Source organism: Phaenicophaeus curvirostris, chromosome 4 (assembly GCF_032191515.1).
Source record: "Phaenicophaeus curvirostris isolate KB17595 chromosome 4, BPBGC_Pcur_1.0, whole genome shotgun sequence".
Lineage (NCBI taxonomy): Eukaryota > Metazoa > Chordata > Aves > Cuculiformes > Cuculidae > Phaenicophaeus > Phaenicophaeus curvirostris.
In genome coordinates this window covers 23,835,406-23,857,269 of record NC_091395.1, presented here as the reverse complement: position 1 = coordinate 23,857,269, position 21,864 = coordinate 23,835,406, and the positions used below count along the sequence as shown (strand labels likewise).

The window sequence follows — 21,864 nt, the reverse complement described above, 5'->3', positions numbered from 1 at the left end:
ATCCCTTTACAGTTGTTATGGAGTAATTGTGCTTTATAAGTAAGATTTTTTTTCGTTGCTATAGAAAGTGAACAGAAAATTTTATATTGGTAACTGAAATCATATACATAGTAGAGCTGTAAGTTATGTCTGCAGTGTTTTGAAAAGCAACTCAAGTTAGATTCAAATGAACTAGCACAACTACTGGACGCAGCGTAGCTATGGCAGCAAGCAGTTAAGTGTCAGCTGTAAAATCTGCCTGTAAAGGTAAGTAAATATTTGGACAACTTGCTGGCATAGAGTTCTTGTGCTACAACAGCTACACTATTTAGCTATTTTATATGCCGCTCGGGATGACCTCAGCCTAATAAGACAGGATAGCTGGACATGTTGGCTTCTCCATGCCTTACACAACAGACCTGAAAGTGCTCATGAGATGGGAAAGAAATTAAAAACTATACCAGTTCTCTATGAGTATCTGTATGCTAATATGTTAGTCAAAAATGTGATACTGTTATGGATACTTCTAGACTTGAGCTGTCAGTATCTTTTCCCTCCCCAGTACTCAAGTATCCCACATTACAGAGGAAAGGATAGTAATGATGAGTGTGTCAGATGAATATTACCAGTTCTTGTATGACTGTGTTTCCTATAAACAATGTTTTTACATATTCATCTAATTATTCAGATGATTACTTTACGAACTTATTTTTGTTTCTGCACTATTAAACTGAGGAATGCAAAAAGACTGCTGACTTGGGCCAGTACTGTTTCAGGGTGCCCACCGAAGGCCTGATTCCTTTCCTCTTGAAAATCGCAATCCTGGATCATTTCAGTAAGGTGCTTTATGGTGCAGCCCCCATAGGGGAATATACATCTGGTAAGACACTATTCAGTGTGTTGAAGAGTGTTAGACTCAAGCCTCTAATCATTTAATATCCACATGGTTTATTTTCCCTGAAACAAAATAAACGGTCTAGCACTTTCGGGACAAAGAGAAATCCCATTAAGGTGCCTTCTCAGGCCTGTTATCTAAACTTACTTTGCACCACTGCTTTTCTATTCAGTGTCTGAGGGTGTTTTTTACATGATGATTGAGATATTATTAGCAACTGAACGATTGTTAGAAATCACTATAGCTAAGCCAGCTGAATTTACAATTCTGCTGCCCTTAAAACAGATTTCAGAAAAGATTTTTTTTTCTCTCGAATCTAATTTGGCTTAGACATGAATAATTTACAGGCTGCTTCTACAAGACACCACAAAGGATCAATACAGATATAAAACATACCCACTACTGTATATACTATCTATTGCAAAATGCTGCTCTGTTCTTTTCACAGAACAAATTGCAAACATATGCACCAACTCAATACAGATTATTTTCCTTAAATCACACCAGCTATATATTAATTCAGTATCTAAGAGTGATTTTTAGTTCTTCTATCTTTCTTCTAATTACAAAGCCATATACCAACAGAAAAATGTTTAAAAAAGTGTTTTTCAGTGCTCAGCTTCCAGAACAAAAATGGCTATTTGTTTCTTCTCATAATTTATTTCTATTTTAAGCCTGTGTACATATGCTAAAAGTAAGAACCTGTGTTTCTATAAGGGGGGTAACAAGGTGTCTGATACCTATTCTGCCATATTTATGCATTTATGTACTGATGCACAAAAGAAAACTGGAAATTGGGAAATGTGATTATTTAGATGGCCTGTACTTATTTGGCTCTACAGTTACAAACAGAAATGCCTTTGTCTGTGAAGATCTTAAGTTCTGCGAAGTACATATAGCAGTCCTTATACTATTACTATCAGGCTTCAAAAATTAATACTGATGTGAACGATGATAGTTGGCTTTGTCTAAAATTATTTAGATCTGATTTGAAAGTTCTACATATGAGATGTAAATTTTGCAACTGAAGCAATTTGCATAAATAGAATTCTGGAGAATCTAGAATATAGTGCTGCCCTAGTATATAACTTCAAAATTTATTTGACGTTAATATCTAACTAGAGTCTAGTTGGTTAATTGCAAAAAAAGTGGACAGAAACCAGTGTGAGTGGATAGTTGCTGTAAACAGCAACATCTTAAGATAGATTCCATTTACAACACACCCAGGATTCATGTTTTTTACTGTGGAACCTCAACTTTTTTTTTCTAGAATATGTATACGCAAAGTTTACCACTCACCAATACAAGAAAACATCACAGTCAGGATTTGCCTGGTCCCAAAAATGGCGTAAAAGTTATATTTTTAAACTTTTTAATTTTGGAGAAAAAAGGTATTTAGAAGTAATGCTTAGTTTATAATCAAAACATAAATTTTGCCAAATGCCCAACTCTGACATGCTTTACTAGTTCTTGTCTTCAAGTTTCTGTGACAAACCAACACAGGATTTACCCTTGGGGTAAACAGTTTGCAAAATGTCCGATAAGTGACTATGTGAAGCATAATACAAACTTATCCTTCCCCAGATCTAGCCATGATTGTTAAAATTTAAATAAGAAAGTAATACGCACATACGCTTTCATTTGACCTTGGCTTCTGTCACTGTTTTAAGCCACATTCTTCTACTACCTCTGCTCCTGAGAGATCCCCTAGTGCATTCTATATTCTGGATTAAAACTAATGTTCCCTGCTGCCCTTATGGGGGGTATTCTGTATAACATTGGAATGGCTCAGCACTCCTTGTGCAGGGTCTTAAAACCTAGGCAGCTACCATGAGGATCTAGTGATGTTTCTAACTTGTGCTTCTTCCTTTAAAACTTAAACATATCCTTCAGAAGCATTCACCAATTTTACTTCTCCCCATTCCCATTATCTATACAGGAGGGAAAAACTGAAAAAAAAAGAAACTCGGTTCTCTTCCCTTGGAATAGTTTAGTTTCATTTGCAATGTCAGCAGAGAAGTACATGTCTTTGGAAGGTATTAGTTAACTTCCTTTTTGATGTTAGGGGTTCAGAGACACCAGCAGCTGTAGCAACAGCAGCAGTGACAGCAGGCCACCACTGGCAGTGGCAGCTTTTGTCCCTGTGTTAGATTATGCATCATTTTGAAATCAATCACTCACAAAGAGCAGTTCACATACAACAGAAATTCCCATTGAAAACTCCTCTTCTAAGGACAGAGCAGAAAGTATGTCTTTTGATGCCACTTCTTTTTTCCTACTAAAAAGACTATGAATATTTTTTAAATACCAGATATGATAAGACTTAAGTCTTCAATTTACACTGCCATAGTCTGGTAGACCTTGAAGAAGTTCCTCACATTTCACCTGAGTTATGGTAACATGTATTAAAAATCTCTACTGCTGCAGTGTGCCAGACCACCTTCCATGAGGAGGGCTAAATACAATGCATATAAGCTTGTTGAGTATTATTTCTTGGATATCAGGGCCGAACAATTTCCTACATATTCTAATTTCAGTGGTATATACAGGGAAAAGTTTTAATCATTATTAGGCAAACGGACATTTCTTGCACAGACTATTAATACATATTTTAGCTGTCTTGAAGATGGATTCTGCTGTATCTGTTCTGTTTTGATATTTTAATTATTTTGTAGTTTAATTCCTTTCCATGCTTGTCCTTATTTATAAATTATTGCCTCATTCTGTTCTAAAAGATTATATTTTCTGTTTCTATATCAATATACTCAGATTTGCATCTCAGGAACAACCCTTTTTGATGCAAATCTTTTGAGATACAAATCTTTGATGCAAGTCTTTTGAGATGCAAATCTTTATACGAAGATTTGCATCTCAGGAAAAAGATTTGCATCTCAGGAACAACAACTGGGGTCCATACTGGCACCAGTGCTGTTTAATATCTTCAACAATGATATTGAGAGCAAGACTGAGTGCACTCTCAGCAAGTTTGCAGATGACACCAAGCTGAGTGGTGGAGTTGCCACATTGGAAGGATGGGATGTCATCCAGAGGGACCTGGACAGGCTGGAGAAGTGGGGCTGTGAGAACCTCATGAGGTTCAACAAGGCTACGTGCAAGGTCCTACACGTGGGTTGGAGCAATCCCCAATTTCAGTTCAGGATGGGGGAACGATGTGATTGAGAGCTGCCCTGCAGAGAAGGACTTGGGGGTGCTGGTTGATGAGAAGCTCAACGTGAACTGGCAATGTGTGCTCGTAGCCCAGAAGGCCAAATGTATCCTCGGCTGCATCAGAAGAAGTGGGGCCAGCAGATTGAAGGAAGTGATTCTGCCCCTCTATTGCTCTCTTGTGAGACCTCATCTGGAGTACTGTGTCCAGTTCTGGCATCCTCAACATAAGAAGGATATGTAAGTGTTGAAACAGGTCCAGAGGAGGGCTACAAGTATATAATCAGAGGGCTGGAACACCTTCCCTATAAGGCTGAGAGAGTTGGGGTTGTTCAGCCTGGAGAAGGCTCCAAGGAGATCTTATAGCGACCTTCCAGTACCTGAAAGGAGCCTACAAGAAAGCTGGAGAGGGGCTATTCATAAAGGTTTGTAGTGATAGGACAAGGAGGAATGGATATAAACTGGAGAAGGGCAGATTTAGACTAGACATTAGGAAGAATTCTTCACCATGAGAGTGGTGAGACACTGGCATAGGTTGCCAAGGGAAGTTGTGGCTGCCCCATCCCTGAAGATGCCCAAGGCCAGGTTGGATGGGGCCTTGGGTAACCTGATCTAGTGGGATGTCCCCGCCCATGGCAGGGGTGTTGGAAGTAGATGATCTTTAAGGACACTTCCAACCCAAACTATTCTATGATTCTATGAATTTTTAGGCACTGTGGCACAACATGTGTCTAATAATTAGCTGACTTCCACATCAAAATGCAATGTTAGAGGTAGCTCAGCTTCAGAATTGGGCTACAACATCCTAAATCCTAATCGATGTAGATTTGTGGCAGTGCTTCTGTCACCACAAAAGCACCAGATCAGTAATTGTGAAGGTCAGGTGGACAGAAGAGGTCAACATGTCCTTTGCCGTACACTGGCCAAAAGCAATGGGTGGAAGGAGGATTTCCCCACTCTGGGACAAAACGGAGTTGGTTGAGCTACTCACACTCTTGCATCAAAGACTGAAGAAATTGATAATTTAGACAAAAAATGTGGAAACTGACATCAGCACTAGTAATGTCACTTGTTCTTTGCAAATCTGAAACTTCTTTCTGTGAATTTAGCTTGGATAGGATAAAAAGTGGTTTCGCTTTACTAAATAAAGGACCTTCTTTCTTGCCTTATCTTTACCCATTGTCATCAATCACTCTCACACAAAGAGAACACAACATGAATATAATGTTCTTCCTACACCTTACTCTTATGGTTTTTCCTAAGAGTTTAATCCAGTTTAAAAGGGTTTAATCCAGTTTAAAGGATTTTTTTAAACTTGTATCATTTCACTGAGCTGATTTGAAGTACAGGCACAAATAGGGTGTTTTTTTCATAGCAAAGAAAGCATTAAATTGTAGTACTTAGGTAGGAATGAGCACCATGGGAAAAGGTGTTTGAGGGCAGAGGGTGGCAAGAACCTCTTTAATTGGCTTTGCTATTCAAGGAAGTTTAGTTGATGGTATAAAATGCTAGTTCTTCAGAATAAAAGCATTTTTACCTTTACCTTGCATCCAGTTTTTAGAGATGAGAATGTCTTCAGCAATTGACAAAGTTTGAGAAAAGCTGACAAAGCCTAACAAACTTCGTTAATGGTCACGTATATGGGTAATAATTACTGTTACAATGGAAGAATTTAAAGTTAAATCACCTTTCCCTACCTGCACCTACCATCTGTTACCTGCACTTGATGTATTATGCAAATTATAAACAAAGTGCATACAGTTAGCTCTGCCTTCTTTCTATTTTTGCCATGCGTTAACATTTTCTCCTGGTGTTTAGCATGCATCCACTTAGAATCCTAATACTTTCAATTTTAATGAGAAAGCATATCAGTTATTAAATGTCAAAATTGTCTAACAGAGCTCTTTGATCAGCTTTAACTACATGACAATCATAGAATCATAGAATCATAGAATCATAGAATAGTTTGGGTTGGAAGGGACCTTATGGATCACCTAATTCCAACCCCCCTGCCATGGGCGGGGACACCTCCCACTAGATCAGGCTGCCCAAGGCCCCATCCAACCTGGCCTTGGGTACTGCCAGGGATGGGGCAGCCACAGCTTCCCTGGGCAACCCATGCCAGGGTCTCACCAACCACATGGTGAAGAAATTTCTCCTTATGTCTAGTCTAAATCTGCCCCTTTCCAGTTTATACCCATTGCCCCTAGTCCTATCAACACGAGGCTTTGTAAAACGTCCCTCCAATAATATTTTTATATCATCTAACACAAATAAATTTATGATCAGATGGTTACTGAAGATTAGGTATTGGTTAATGTGGGCTGAGGGGTTGTTAGAAGAGGGAAAGTCCAGATGGATAGAAGGAGAGACATGTCCTGGAGATGAGGTTATACATGGAAATTGCTCGACAAAAACCCTGTGGAATGTAAAACATCAGGGATACTCAAAACTTGGCTGGACAGTCCTAAGCAGCTTGACAGAGCTTTACATTTAGCCCTGCTTTGATAAAGGGCTGGACTGCATGACCTCCAGAGGTGCCTTCTAACCTAACCTCTGCTGTCTGTGACTTAAATTACCTTGTGTTTCGATCAGAAGAAACTATGGAAGTACTGTAGGCCAAATAATAATAATAGAAAATGGATATCCTGTATAAGTTCATGGTTTTGTTTCCACCTGTAATATTTTAAAACTTAGTTTCCAGACTGACTTGTTTGAAATATATTTTTTAATGTGTTTATCGGCTGAGCTGCTCTGTATTAACTCTAAAAAAGTCATTTATCATGGAAAGCTTACCCCCAAGTTAAATTTAGAGGTGCTAGCAAATGGTGCTGTTAGAAAGCCTCTTTTCCTGTTTATGGTAAGAACAGATCTTCTCTTTCCTTCGTACTTATTAGCTTGCCAAACCCAGAGGTCATTAGCAAGGTGAATCTCTATTTATTTCAGTGCTACTGTCAATATAATTTTAGGAAATACACACAACTGCTGTATAATACAAGTTTTCACATGGAAACTTACGAAATCTTCAAAGAGTTAAAGAAACAATATTTTAGTCCACATTTTTCCCATTGTTGTTATTGACGTTGTTTCTATTTAGTATGAGAATTTTTTTTTCAGAAACTCTATGTTTCAACCATATATCCCATAAAGAGGTCTCCATAATTTCTCTTACACAGTTACTTTCTGTAGACTAGGAATGGAGTTCTAAAAGCTTAAATAGTTGCAACTAATAGAAGTTTATATCCATGAAGGCTTAGGATCCTATGGCCCATTATCTTAGCTCAGCTAACATTACCAGTACTTAAAAAATACAAACAATATAACTGTATTAAAAAAAACCCTCAAACTATTTATTATATAATCATTCAGAACCCTGGGAAGTCAATAAATATATAATACAGACAAACTTAACTTTTCACCCATACTCCATAATACAAGTGGAGACATACAGTCAGTTTTCCAGGTTTTCACTTTTAGGTGAAAAAAAATGGACAGATAATTACAGAGAAAAATTAAGTTATTTTTTTCTTTCCACAAATATATGCATACATTTATTTGAGGTTTTCAAAATACAGTCACAATACATCAAAATCTTTGATGGAGGAGGCTGGTCACAGGTCCCTTGTAACTGGGCTGTCAAAAAACAGTGAACACTCATAAAGTATAAATAGAAGCAACTTGTCCATCATCATAATGCAAAGTGGGAAACAGAATTCCAGACTTCTATTTAAAAATCCTAAGATAAACAATGTTTTCTATCTTCTATACAGTTTTGGATTTTTTTGTCTTTTTTTGGCATGCTAACAAAGTTGAGCATAATGCTGTGGCTTATGTGGCCTTCTTTACCTCTGTAGCATTCTTGGAACAATGTTATAATATGGTCATGTTAAAAGGGTATTTCCAGCACTTTCAGATTCTGAAGGTCCTTCTCATACTTTGTATACCACAAACTTGATCCGTCTCCAGGGAAGGTGACTCAACCACCTCCCTGGGCAGCCTGTTCCAGTGCCCAATGACCCTTTCCGTGAAATATTTTTTCCTGATGTCAAGCCTGAACCTCCCCTGGCAGAGCTTGAGGCCATTCCCTCTTGCCCTGTCCCCTGTCACTTGGGAGAAGAGGCCAGCTCCCTCCTCTCTACAACCTCCTTTCAGGTAGTTGTAGAGAGCAATGAGGTCTCCCCTCAGCCTCCTCTTCTCCAGGATAAACAACCCCAGTTCCCTCAGCTGCTCCTTGTAAGACTTGTTCTCCAGCTCCTTCACCAGCTTCGTTGCTCTTCTCTGGACTCGCTCCAGAGCCTCAACATCCTTCTTGTGGTGAGGGGCAAAGGTATTACTAACACATTTGAATTCTGGGCTTATCTCATATTTCCCCAGTTTATTTATTCTAGACATACTTGATTTTCCATTGATAAAAATTAGAGAGATATTGGCTTACACTATATAGATCAGTGAGCTGAAGTCAGGACGACTCATCCTGTTTCTTATGTGCAGCTGAACCTTAGAAAAGCCACCACTGTACAATCTTATTTTTACCTGGTAACTGAGAAAATCTTCTAAAGATGTATAAACCTTTCTAAAAAAGGCTGGAAACATCTGGATAAAAAATACGAAATATTATATTTCTAATAACAAATGCTTTGAAAGATCAACTGAATACCCATTATATATTAACCTTTCAAGGAGGACTGAAAACATTAAAATTCTGTAAAACTTACATTAACACTTATAACACTTATAACTTCACAGTATGAAAAAAATTACCATATCTTTAATTTCTTAAACTAGTTTAGTTTATCATTCTTCAACAAAGTCTTAACTTTTTGTCACCTTGAGGATCATACAAAGAAAAAAAGGTAGGTCATACAAACCTTGAATGAAAACATCGATATACGGAAAGCACTGCAACCATCAGAAAATTTGCCAAGCACAGGGAAGGAGTAGCAGAGGAAGAGGAAAATAATTATGACCAGGGAAAGTTACAGAGGATTTAGGTAGAAGAGAAGCAGACAGTGTATATGCCTCAAGACTTTGAGTCTGTCAATTCATGACTGGCTTTGATTCTAAAATCAGTAAGAATTACAGTCGTTTACAAATGAATAGTCAGTGTGAAAATGAAATATTTACAACTATACCTAATGTTGACAAATATATTATTCTCACACTACAGCTTCTATTCTTCATAAAGAAATTTTAAGTAGTCATTTTAAATCTTGCAGAACATAATTTGTTTTTGTTCTCCACCTTTTCTACGTGTAATCCCAAATTAAAGAAGAAGGGGCCAAAGGTTTTTCTCCCATTTTATTTTGGAAACTCTCTCCTAGATCAATATAAAGAAAAAGGTGGCAGCCATGACCCATTACTACTTTGGTGCTAAGGACCGAAATAAAATGTGATTCTGGATTTCTAGTAAAAATCTTGCATCTGCAAAATGTTTCTGAATATTTTATAATTTAGAAATCTAGTAGAACTTCCAGGATTTTATCAGTGACTTGCAGAACTTAATGAATTTACATTAATATCAAAATGTTTAATACAGTACCTCCCTAAGCACTTTACACATTTAGTAGACATTTAGTTAGAACAGAGAATGAATTTGTCAGAAGAGAAGCTTTAGTGAGGACGTACCAGCATTCCAATATTTAAGAGAAAGTTACCGACTAGAAGTCTGATCCCAGGCTCTTTGCAGAGGGGCAGGAAAAGAACGAGGGACAGCAATTAGTAATTGAGAAAGGATGTTCCAGGTAGATATAAAGAAAACATATTTCAGTATGATATATTTAAGCATTGCAATAGGTTTCCCAGAAGGACTGTGAGGTCTCGGAGATTTTTAAGACCCAACTGGACAAAGTGCTGGGCAGCTTGACCTGAATTCAGTGTTGACCCACTGAAGGAGGGAGCTGCCCTAGGTGAGCCCTAGATATCCATTCCTGCCTGCTTGAGTCTTTGATTTTATTTGCAGCTAGCCCTGGCACTGAATGCGGCAACTTTTTAACAGGCAGCAGTGCTTTAGAGTTTAGGACAGAAAGCAAGATTTAACTCTGACACTGTCAAGGATAATGGGGCTAAGCAGAACAAGTAGACTAACTGCAGTCCACTTTGCTCCCAGTAGCTGAAGTTAAAAAACAATGAACATGCTGCTGTTTTCCTTTAAGTTTCTTTGGGCAGTCAGAGTCAGCAGCACTTGCATGCACCTCATTCGTGCCCTAGTCTGCTGGGTATTTTTGAGAGGATTGTGGCATAAAAACTTTGCCATGTGAGAAAGTAATGTCCAGAAATTCATTATATAGATTAAAATGTAATTCTACAAGTGAACTTTAAGTATTGCGTCTGTTTTAGAGAAATATACAGGAAGCAAAAAATTATCCCAGGAGCTGATGTCTGCATAAAAAGACTCTTAGGCAGGAGCTCTCTGGTTCAAAGGCAGTCAATTTCCAAATTATTTTAGAGATATAAGGAGTGTAAGACACTTGTATTCCACTTTACTTTCCAGATTTTGTATTTTGGATATTTTTTGCTGTAGGAGGTATTCTGTGCCTACCCTAAAAATCTGTTTTTCCCCACTTTCTGTCTTAATAGTAATCTGAAACACAACAAGGACTTGTATATTAGGAACTGTCTCTGCTTTGTCCTTAAATGTAAAGAAGGGTATTTTGAATTGAGTAATACTAGTTTTTAAAAAGAGATTTAAAAAAAACTCTGTACCTCTAAATACAGTGTTTACCTAACTTACATAATCGCTGCAGCATTAAGTCTTCAGGAATCATTACACAGACTTCACTTATGGCTCTCGGGTGATATGAAAATACTTTTCCACTGTATTGTGGGTTGTGCCATCCTTGGCCTGCACCTGTCCCAGGTCCCAGCAGAAAGGCATAGAAGGAGGTCCTAACTAACTAACTAAATCCCAGGTGCCACAATATCCAGTTTATCCATGACTGCCTACTATGGCATAGTTCTCTGTTGTTGCAATATTCTTCTATTGTTCTCATTAGCCTTTTCCTCAACATTTTTGTGACTAAAGTAACAAAAGTAGAAAATAATGTTTAGAAAATAAAAGCATTGAGCAGAGTAGGAATGAATGATTTGACTGAGAGCGCCCACTCCCAATTTATAGGGGGCAGGGGGGCTGCCTTAGAAAAGACCATAGGTACTTCAGGTTTTCCAGAGGGACTAGAAAAATGCTTACCTGTACTTATTTCTATGAGGTGATTTTGGTTCAGTGAAACATTAAAAAGCTGCTTCTTTTCATTAATTTCACTTGATCAGTAACTCACTGGGGATATTATTGTGAGGGGTGCAGATGCCAACACTTTCCCAGAGCAGTTATATGATCAGCAGGTTTTCCACAAGTTTTGAGTCAGAAAGGAGCACTACTCCCTGGTCAGAGCCTAATATGCTTTGCCTTTCTTGAAATGAAAGCTAAGCATCGGCATATTTCTGGTTTCAGTATAGTTCCTTTTTCAAAGCCTATCACCTTGTAGATCTTTCATACTTCTTATGTCTGTCCCAGAACTGGCACAATGCCAGTTGAGCTCAGCACATAATTAATCAGGATCGATTATATTCATACTAGCTACAAGATTCCCATCAGCTTCAGATTGCAAAATACTCTTCCATTGCCATCTTACTTTCTATTGCCTTTCTAGTGTGTGCAGCCTTGGAGACATCTATATTTACAACTCCTTGTGATTTATTTATAAGAGCAGAGGAAGAATCTCCACTCTTAACAATGAAGACATCTCAAAGGTCTGCCTACATATAAACTTGTAGTACTTGAAGCCAAGATTATGCTCTAGCATTTTCCTTTGAGATATTTCATGGCAAACTGTCAACCTCCTCATCTCTTCTGAGATCTGCCCCTCTTCTCAAGCTCGCAACCTGAGAACACTCTTCATGTTTTTCCTCATCAGATTGTAGGAAGAACCCTTCTCTCTGTATTATGACTCACCCTTTCTGCATCCTCCTCCAAACCAATTAGAAAATCTGAATCAAAGGAAAAGATGCTTTAGAACAGGTTTTTACAACAGTTAATGTACTTTTGGCAGAGCATAACACTATCCAGATCCCTTTACTTTGGCTTCACGCCATCAGAAGCCATCTAGGCACATCTGTCTGATGATACATACAGACTGGCATAAAGACTCACCAGGAAGTGCTTTTCAGTCTAAAAAATCATCCATTAATCAACGTTTTCTCAACTGGAGCCATGACTCTCCAAAAGTAGAGCCAGGGTATTTCGCTCCCTTGTAAGAATAAGCCCAAAATTACGTCTGCATACATTTCAAATACAGTGCAACAAAGGTCTACATGCATCTTTTCAGCAAACACATTTGAGTCCTCTGAAAAAGAAGACATGTTAAAGCCTGCTAATACACAGAATATCAAAAGAAGCATGTCACATTTGAAATTCAGACTGATACATGATTCAGCTCTGTCTTTTGCTTTTTCCTGTCTCTGAGATTCATGACTCATTTACTTACTTGAAGGATATCCATCAGAATGTCTTAAGCTATTATTTCACAGTCAGACTTTATTCTACAATCTTACACAAAGTAATAGCAAGATTTCTTTTGAGACTGTTTTATATACCTTCTAGTATTTTTCCTCGAAACTTTTTAAACTCTCGGAGAACTGGGCATGGAATCATATTAAGATCTTGCATATTTCAGGAGCATCACACCCTACACACAAAAAAAACCCCAGCAAAAGCAGTTATCTTCTGGTGTTCAGTGCATGACACTACTAAACCCCATTTGTTGATTGCTGGTCCTTTTAAATAAAAGGAGAAAAAGCATCTGTTATGCTAGCCAGAAAGAATACAAAAAGCAAGCAGTTTGGAAGGGTAAGTAGATAAGCGGCTAGAATAGAAGGATCTTGTATTGCTTCCTGTCCTTTTCCCAGCTTCTATTGATATTGCCATTGTGCCTTTTCTGAAGCTTCTCGCATTGCCTGCTACCAGAGCCAGGACAGCAGATTAGATAGAAGGTTACCCTAGTATGATAGATGTCTCCATATGTTTCATACTGAATTTGTGTTCAGATGATAACAGCAGTCACTTTTTTTTTTTTTAAGTAGGCCACCTGTCCCTCATGCAATTGTGTCAGCTGCTTAGGTTTAAAAATAATGTTTGCTAAAGAAAAGTCTTCATACTAATAGAATCCTAAAATGTGAGATAATGAGATAAAAATTATATTGCTCATAAACTTCAATGGGAAGGGGTAAATCTTAGCAGTTTTGGATGACTCGTTCTCATTCTGGTCTCACTTCCTTTCCCCTCTATTTTATTTTCCTTCCCCAGATGAATAAGATAAAAATCTCCACAGAAAATGGACATATGCCCAGACAAAAAGAGATCATCTAACAACAACTGTTCAGCTAGTGTTAGTTTGTGTTAAAATTTAGGGGCTTTTTGTTTTTCATTACTGAAGAAAAGTTCTGCAAACTTCTTGTTGGAGAGGACAGTTGCTAGAAGTCAAAGGCTTAGCGCAACTATTCTGCATCAGATGGGCCTGCTGTGAAAATCCTAAGGTTGACAAATGAAAAGGAGGCTACACAGGAAAGATCGGACCAGAGAAGTTAGAGAGGAAAACTATTTGGGCACATGTAGAGAAGATAAAGTAGATAAGGCTGAGTAGCAAAGAAAATGGGCTACATGAGCTGCTGGTTGACTTTGTGATAATTGTTACAGCTAAACAATCTTCTTTTAACTTTCAAGAGTTTAATGTCATATCCAGAAATTCTTACTATGTTACAGAAAAGTCTTAATAAGCCTTTTCAGCTGCCTGGCACTCTGATGTACCAGGTATTTACAGAAATGTTACATGTTTTCCTAAAGAGGTTAATACTATCTCCCACACTTCAGCTTGATGCAGTTTCCTAGAATCACCTTGATTTTCAAACTTGTGGATAGAGATGATAGACTAGAATTTATTTTTATTGTTCTCTGATCTGTTGCCCCCCTATGCCCTCTATTAAGTAAGACTGCACTCTCACTATTTCTTCTGAAGACTTGTTTCATACAAGAAAAACATTTCAGATGCTGCTGTTGAGTATAGAAAGCTCTGAAGCAGGAGCCAGTGATTTTAGATGCATGTATTTTTAGATACAAAATCAATTTTTGGTTTCAGGCATAAGGGAAACTGGTTTAAAGAAACTGAACCAGTTCTCTTATTTCATAGCTTCTAAAGCATGCCTGATTTCAGGCAGTTTGAATACTAAAAGCATTACTAAAACCAAACATGCAAAGAGCTCCCCTCCACACCAAGCCCCACCCCACAGTAGTATTCAAAAGAAAAAGCAGGGTAACTTAGCAATGCAGCTTCTTCTGCTTAAATGAAGCATTGAGAAGCAAGTGCAGTGTTCGCAGTTATGGCTTAGTTTTAAAAAAAAAAAAAATCCCTGTAATCTAAATCAGTTTTTCTCTTTCTTATGAGCTCTAGCAGTGAATTCCCCAAAACTTCAGCATTTTTTTTCCTGACATTATCATAATAGTTTGGGTTGGAAGGGACCTTTAAAGCCCATCCAGTCCCACCCTCTGCCATGGGCAGGGACACCTCCCACCGGACCAGGCTGCCCAAGGCCCCATCCAACCTGGCCCTGAACACCTCCAGGGATGGGGCAGCCACAGCTTCCCTGGGCAACCCGTGCCATTGCCTCACTGCCCTCATTGTGAAGAATTTCTTCCTAATGTCTAAGCTAAATCATAGAATCGTAGAATAGTTTGGGTTGGAAGGGACCTTAAAGATCATCTAGTTCCAGCCCCCTGCCATGGGCAGGGACACCTCCCACCAGACCAGGCAGCTCAAAGCCCCATCCACCCTGGCCTTGAACACCTGCAGGGTCTTTCCCCCTCCAATTTAAAGCCATTCCCTCTCCATGCCCTTGTACAAGTCCCTCCCCAGCTTTCCTGTAGCCCCTTCAGGTACAGGAAGGTTGCCATGAGATCTCCTTGGAGCCTTCTCTTCTCCAGGCTGAAAACCCCAACTCTCTCAGCCTGTCCTCACAGCAGGGGGGCTCCGAGTTAGCCAAGGACGTGCTCAATAACACATAAGCCTCTTTTTTTTTTTTTTTCTCGTAGGGGGGCGGGGCTGTAAAACTTTGAATTTCTGCTCAGCTCCTGGCTACGAAAACAGCTACACGCGGCAATTTTTGACGAACGTCAGGGGAAACGGCGGTGGCCGGTTCTGCGAGCCCGAGGCGCCGAAGGAGGAAGAAACCCCCGACCCCTCAGGGGCGCCTCGAGCGCCCCCGGCCCCGCCTCCCCCTAACGCTGCCCCCCCCCGGTTCCCCACGTGGCAGCGCGCGGCGCGACCGGGCACGTGCGGGGCCGCCTCACGCCGCCATTGGCCCGCAGGCTCTTCCCGCCTCCTTTGAAAGCCCGAGGCGGCGGCGGCGCCCCGGCAGTCGGAGCGGGACCCGGAGTGGGAGCCAGAGCGAGCAGGTAAAATTGTGCCTTGCCCGCCCGGGAGGGTTCTTTTTGTGGGTTTTTTTTTTTTTGCCTAATTCCGCCCCTCCCACCGCGCCAGGCTGCTCAGCCTGGCCTTGGACGCCTCCAGGGATGGGGCAGCCACAGCTTCCCTGGGCAACCTGTGCCAGTGCCTCACAGCCCTCATCCTGAAGGAATTAGAATCATAGAATCATCAAACAGTTTGGGTTGGAAGGGACCTTAAGGATCACCTAGCTCCAACCCCCACATTCCTCCTTATGTCTAGTCTAAATCTGCCCCTCTCCGCTTTATACCCTATTCCCCCTCATCCTGTCACTCCACGTCCTGTAAAAAGTCTCTCCCCAGCTTTCCTGTAGCAACTTCTGGTGCTGGAAGGTTCATCTAAGGTCCCCTCAAGGCCTTCTCCAGGCTGAACAACCCCAACACCCTCAGCCTGTCCTATTTATTTGAGTTTAATTTCTACTGGCTTAGGATCATAGGTTCTACTTTTTAGTGTAGGCTTGGTATCTAATCAACTGAACTTCAATATGTGTTTCTTGAGGTCCTTGTACAACAGTAGGGCGGTACTGTGTACTTCTGAACCACGATGCCTGCAAAGTAGTAACAGAAAAACTTGTCTTGTGACTTCTGGTTTGGATTATCTTCTCATCTACTTGACTTCTCTTTTGGATTATCTTGTCATCTACTCGTTCCGTTGCCAAAAAATAGTGACAGTAATGGTGAACCTGTAAGGTAAGCTCTTTTTTTCCTTCTTCCTATGCCCTTGATGATGACAAATAACTAGCAACTTGATTAAAATTAGCTGGAATTCGTGTCATCACTGAAATACATCTAATTCCAAAATTGTGGAATTTATTTTCCTTACCTGTTGATAAGTAATTAGCAAGTGTATTCTGATGAAGAATCTATGAATTTATAGTCTATATATGTTTCTTTATTGAATTTTATTTTTTCATAATTGGATCTGAATAAGTCATTCTGGAGTTACTTCATCGATTTAAGGGCAGGAGTATCAATGAACACAGTCATAGATATAATAGGGCTGCTGTGAGAACCAGGGTGCAGAATATAATGTGAGACCTGTACAGAGGTACTTCATTGGGTTACCCTTATTTATATTCTTTGAAGAAAAAGTAAGCAAGAATCATGAGGGACTACACTTACAGAGGGTGGGTACAAGACACCTAAGCCTATTAGGTTTTCATCTCTGTGAGCTGATGTATAAGCACATACGTTCTAAGTTCATTAATCCTGGATCCACTTAGGCTGAGCACAGTTCTTCATTATCAAATTTCCACATAGATGTTTGCTATGGTTTGGCTACACAAATACATCTTTTTGTGGTAGTATTTACTCAGTCTATAAACTGTAAAGTCAGCTTAAACTGAAAATTCTTATATGGTTCTTACTTAACCCTGCTCAAATCCCATCTTCCATGTGTAGTTCTGTCCCATGGCAGAACCAAGCATGACTCTGGTGGTACCTGCCTTTGAAAGCTGCCTGGGTGTCTCTTTGGAAATAGTCAGAATTTTAATGCACAGGCTGGCTGTGTTCGTTTATAGAATTACTGTTTCCAATAATATCCCTGCTGATCTCATGAAAGAGGGGAAAAAAAAAAAAAACCAGTAATGAAAAAGATGCTGGGTTTGTTCCAGCTGAAAGGAAAAGTGTTTTTTTTCCCGTCAAAACTCTCCTCCCTCTCTCCCATCTGCCTCCCTGAGAGGTGAAGAGGGGATGTGACTTCTATGTTGGTCTCCTCAGGGAATTTTGTATGCCATAGGTTTCTCTTTCTCATAAAATGTCATCGTTCTGCAAGTCTTCAGTTCTCTCATAATTCCTGTCTGAAAAGGCCCTTGTGAAGTTAATGTATTTTAAAGTAATGATCAGGAGATGTGCTACTAATTCCCCTGCCAAGTTTTGTGACTTCACAAATGTGCCACTTGCTCTGGAGGGTTTGTTGCTATGCAAGACTTGCAAACAGTAGTTACCAAATTAGTTACAGAAGGCCTCCTGCAAGCTACTCTTCATAGATGCATCTCTGAGCTCAATGGGAGCTCTTCGACCCAGCTCCGTGCTGCTTCAAGATGTCACTTACATGGATGGGCTTGTAGGGTTGAACGTGAAGTGCAGCCTTGAGCAGAGCGAGCTACTGGTATTTGGTATTTTTTTGCTCTCAAACACAGTGCTTCAAGGAATAATATTTAAAAGCAAAGACAGTGTTTCAGATGACTGTTATATCTAAATTTAGACCAATGCTAGTAACTTCTTTCTCTTTAAACTTCCTTAAATGTTTTCTTTGATTTTAAAAAAAGGGCCTCTGTCTAACACTTGCTGTATCGATTTGTATGCCTATAGAAACATTTTTTGCTGCTTTTACTTTTGAACAGTTAGTTACTCTGTCAGTCAATATCCTCTTTACACAGTATCTTCTAGTCAAAACTCAATTCTGCAAAGGCTTACGTGCGTATAAGTGTATGTAATTAAGCATAGGTATATGTCTTTGTAACCTGTTAAAAGCAAACGCTGTTTAGTGCTTGTGGTACCTCTTGCTTTTCCAGTTTTGTTTTAAAAAATGCATTACCTGTTTACAGGAATTGGGGGCGGGGGAAAGTTGTGGCTGGAGCAGGTAGCGAAGAAATCTGTGAGACTCAAAGAGTTTTTTTTGATTCGGTACCGCAGGTGTGTATGTGCCTTCACCTAGCAAAAGGGACAGCAGAAGCCCGGCTGAATTGTTTATCTGGGGATAATGTGCTACTTGCCTTAAGCCTGCAGGAGAGAACCTAAAATGCTGGTATCGTGTTCATAGCAGCACTCTGCCTGTGGCTGTTGCAGCAGGGCACGGCTTTCCCTGTCCCACAGGTGCAGAAAACGTTTCCATCCTGTGCTGGAATAAAGCAGATTTCCCCCCTTTCCCCCAAGCTTTTGTGGGGAAAAAAAAACAAAATGCGAACAACCTAAGCAGAATAGCCAGTATCTGGGCGCAGGGGGCTTTCCAGGGGTGTCACAAACACGGCTTCAGGGGCTTCCTTTGAGTCCGGGGCGGTGCAGCCGGTCTCCCTGCTCTCCGGTGGCTGCGGGAGCGGGGCAGGAGGCGAGCGCAGGAGCTGACACCACCTTTCCCGTCGCTCCCTCCCCTCGCCGATCACATGGTTGTTACGCTGGAAGACTCCCAACAAAATCTGGTTGCTACGTAATGATGGGGAACTCTTTTTAAAAAAGAAATACGAGAGGAAGGGGGGGAGGGAGGGGAACCTACCCCTTCTGCGCCCCGAAAACAGGGGTGAAGCGGAGGGTTTTAGCGACAGCCACCGTTCATTCGAGAGCAGAGAAATTAAATCGTAGAATGGTCTAGGTTGGAAGGGACCTTAAAGATCATCTAATTGCGGTCTTTCCCCCGCCCCGGGGAAGGGCGCCGGGGAGCCCATCTCCTAACAAGTGTTCCAGGGGCGCTCTCGCGGCGAGCCGAGCCCTTCCCCCGCCAGGGGCGTAGGTGGCTCGCGGAGGAGAAGGCGGCGGCGGGCAGGGCGGAGCGGCCGAAGGGCAGCGGCGGCCCCGAGCCCCCCGCGCGGCGAAGGCGGCTCGGGAGCGGCCCCGGGGCGGGGGCGGGGGCCGGGCGGAGGTCCTGCCGGTTCTTCTAGCCCTGCCCCCCCCCGCGAGGAGCGGCAGCGCCGGGGTGAGTCACGGTTTGGAAATGGAGTGGGCGGGCGCGCGTGTAGGAGAATGAATGATGTCAGGCGGGAGCGCGGCTCTCGCGGCGAGCATGAGACTCGCGGTAAACACGGCGGCCCCGGGCGAGCGCTGCCCCCGGCGCGGAGCCGCCCTCCCGCGGGCAGCCAGCCCCGCCGGGCAGCGCCGCGGCGCTGACGCCCTTCCAGCCCGTCCCCTGTCGCCGGGGAGAGCAGCGGATCGCCGGGGGAAGGGAGGCACGGTGGCAAACTTTCTAGCGGCTTCTGCGCGCCGCTGTCTCGGCGCGGGGAGCGCCTGGCCATAAGGAACTGCAAAGCCCAAATCTGAGAGCCCCGGGGCTCCGAGAGAAAAAAAGACTCCCAGTTGCCTTTGAGGAGGAACTGCTGGCAGCGCAAGCTTCTGTGTGTGCAGCCGGGCAGGTAAGTTGGGAGCGACACAGGTGGAGTCTGAGCGTGGCACCCACAGGTAACTCACCTCTGCGCTTCCCAGTCCACGCACTATCCTGCTCTTAGTCTCTTCCATTTCCAGACTATGTTCTTACCTGTGAAATAGTTTTAATTTTACTCTTGAAGAGGTCTACCCAGTTAAGGAGGACACCTGCTGTTTTGACGCTTTTGCAAATAGGTAATGCGTGGAACATTACTTAGTTTGCTGGTGAAATTTGCATGTCCTTGATGTCGGCGATGTCTGCGCACAGTTTGGAGCAGTACCGCGTACCTAGATGAACAGGAGGGGACTTCAAAATGCCGAATTTTGGCTCAGGAAGAAAAAGGATTACCATAAGGATCATAATGATGGTGTAAAGGTGCATAGCGGTAGGGTTCGTTTGAGGGGTTTTGTTGCTGTAGGTCTGCTTGGTTTGAAGCCACTCCTAAACTTCTGAAGTACAGCTAAACTAGGCTTGGCTTGTACCAGAGTACATTTCTGTTGACATTGTGTGGTTTCTGGTGTAGATACTTTTCATGAGGATTTTGAGCTAAGTTTAATGTGTAGTCTTCTGGCAAGATAATAGAACTCGTAGAACACAATTTAGACTGGTTGTTCTGTTTAATCCATTTTTAATATTTTTATTTTTTAAAGACTGGAAAATCAAATATCTATCTAGCCTCAAACCACTTAACAGCTATTAATTTATACACAGTTAATTGTATAGATGGATGGTTCCATAGAAGTATTGGCATAAACTGAGAAAGTGCATGATACTTTCTGAGACAGTGGGCCACACAGGAGTTTGGGCAAGCGTCACTTCAAGTTGCCTTTTTTAAGTGGTTTGCCTAAAAAAACCTGCTTTTTATTATATTTAATGTAGTTGCTTATACGTGTAATTATTTGTCAGGGCAGGTTTTTGGAGATGGTACAGCCTTAGATTCCTTTTCCCTCTATGAAACCAATAACTTTATTTTAATTTAAATTATCTAGGACTTAATTTATTGGAAAGGTCAATGTGCTTGCTTCTATTTTTTTTTCTGTTGGATGAGATTTACATTGCTTTTCAGTAAAAAAAAAAATCAGTCTGATAGTATAAAAAAATATACTTGTCTCTTATCTAGAAAAATATTATTGAAGTGTTTTCTCTGTAGTATGTGTAAAAGTGGTGTTTGAACAAATCAGTGTGTGTGTGTAGTAATTTCCAGTGAAGTTCTAAGGTGACAACAATAGTATGCAGGTAAAGGCCCTTAATGAGATTGATTTTTGTACTGTCCTTCAAGTGAACTTGCACAATGGAGAAACAAGAACTTGAAGGCAAAGGTGGATCCTCCCCCCATTATTACTTTGTAAATCTGAATCTAGGATAACTTTACCCCTAAATCTTAAACATTGAGCTATAGTTGGCATGTTGATGGGTGTTTGTTTTTCTGGATTGTGAAAGCATTTTATGATTGTGATATTTTAAGAGACAAAAATGACGGGGCTTAACAGACCTGTGTTTATAAACTAATTTTCTTCTGAGTTCAAAACAATGTTCTAAGTAGACATCAGAAGTAGCATATCATGATGCAGTATTGTGAAAATGTCATATTGTCTTATCGATTAAAAAAAAAAAAAAGCCAAATGCAAACCACACAGATGCCTCCCTGTCTCTGGGAGAGCTGAATAGGAGACTTCATCTCAAGTGTGTTTCGGTCTGAAAAAACAGATTTCTTTATTGACATTGTGTTAGTATACCAAGTAAAAGTATGAGGACTGGAAAGTTGTGTAATGATTGTTAATGATTAGCAAAATTAAAAAAAAATTGAAACAGTTGATGGATTCACAAAATTGAGTAGTTTTTCTTAAGGACCAGGGAATATAAAAAAAAAAAAAAAAGATAGATTTTAAGTGGCTTATCACGCTTGAGTCTACTAGTATAGGAATGGACTTTGAAGATGCAGATATCTGTAACAAAATTGCATGGATCTTATGTTTGCTTTTTTGTATTTTTTTGTTTGTTTGTTTTAAATTTTGATGGTCTGTTGGCCTACAATGTTCTTTGATACTTTTTGTGGGGAGTGGACAATACAGATGCTGTGACGCTTTATTTAGTATGGATATGGTATTGCAGTAGTCCAAACAGATGCTGGGAAGATTAATGTAACACTAGGTCCACTGTCTTCAGAGATCTTTGTCTGCTGGGAGAATTGTTTGTACCATGGATACCACTGTTCCCGAAGATGCTGCAGACACTAAGAATGTCAGGCATCCAGGCACCACT

General features: G+C 40.8%; 2 protein-coding genes across 3 annotated transcripts in view; both read left to right on the top strand.

Moving 5' to 3' along the window:
* Positions 1 to 15,424: 15,424 nt before the first annotated feature.
* The window catches only part of RPL34 (ribosomal protein L34), a 353,120-nt gene continuing 346,680 nt past the window's right edge, over positions 15,425 to 21,864 (top strand). The window contains exon 1 of the mRNA XM_069855548.1: positions 15,425 to 15,435. The gene's annotated coding sequence lies outside the window, so the exon portion shown is untranslated. The remainder of the gene's footprint in view (positions 15,436 to 21,864) is intronic.
* Positions 19,230 to 21,864, top strand: part of SGMS2 (sphingomyelin synthase 2) — a 28,812-nt gene continuing 26,177 nt past the window's right edge. For both annotated transcript variants that reach the window (XM_069855539.1, XM_069855540.1), the window contains exon 1: positions 19,230 to 19,591. The gene's annotated coding sequence lies outside the window, so the exon portion shown is untranslated. The remainder of the gene's footprint in view (positions 19,592 to 21,864) is intronic.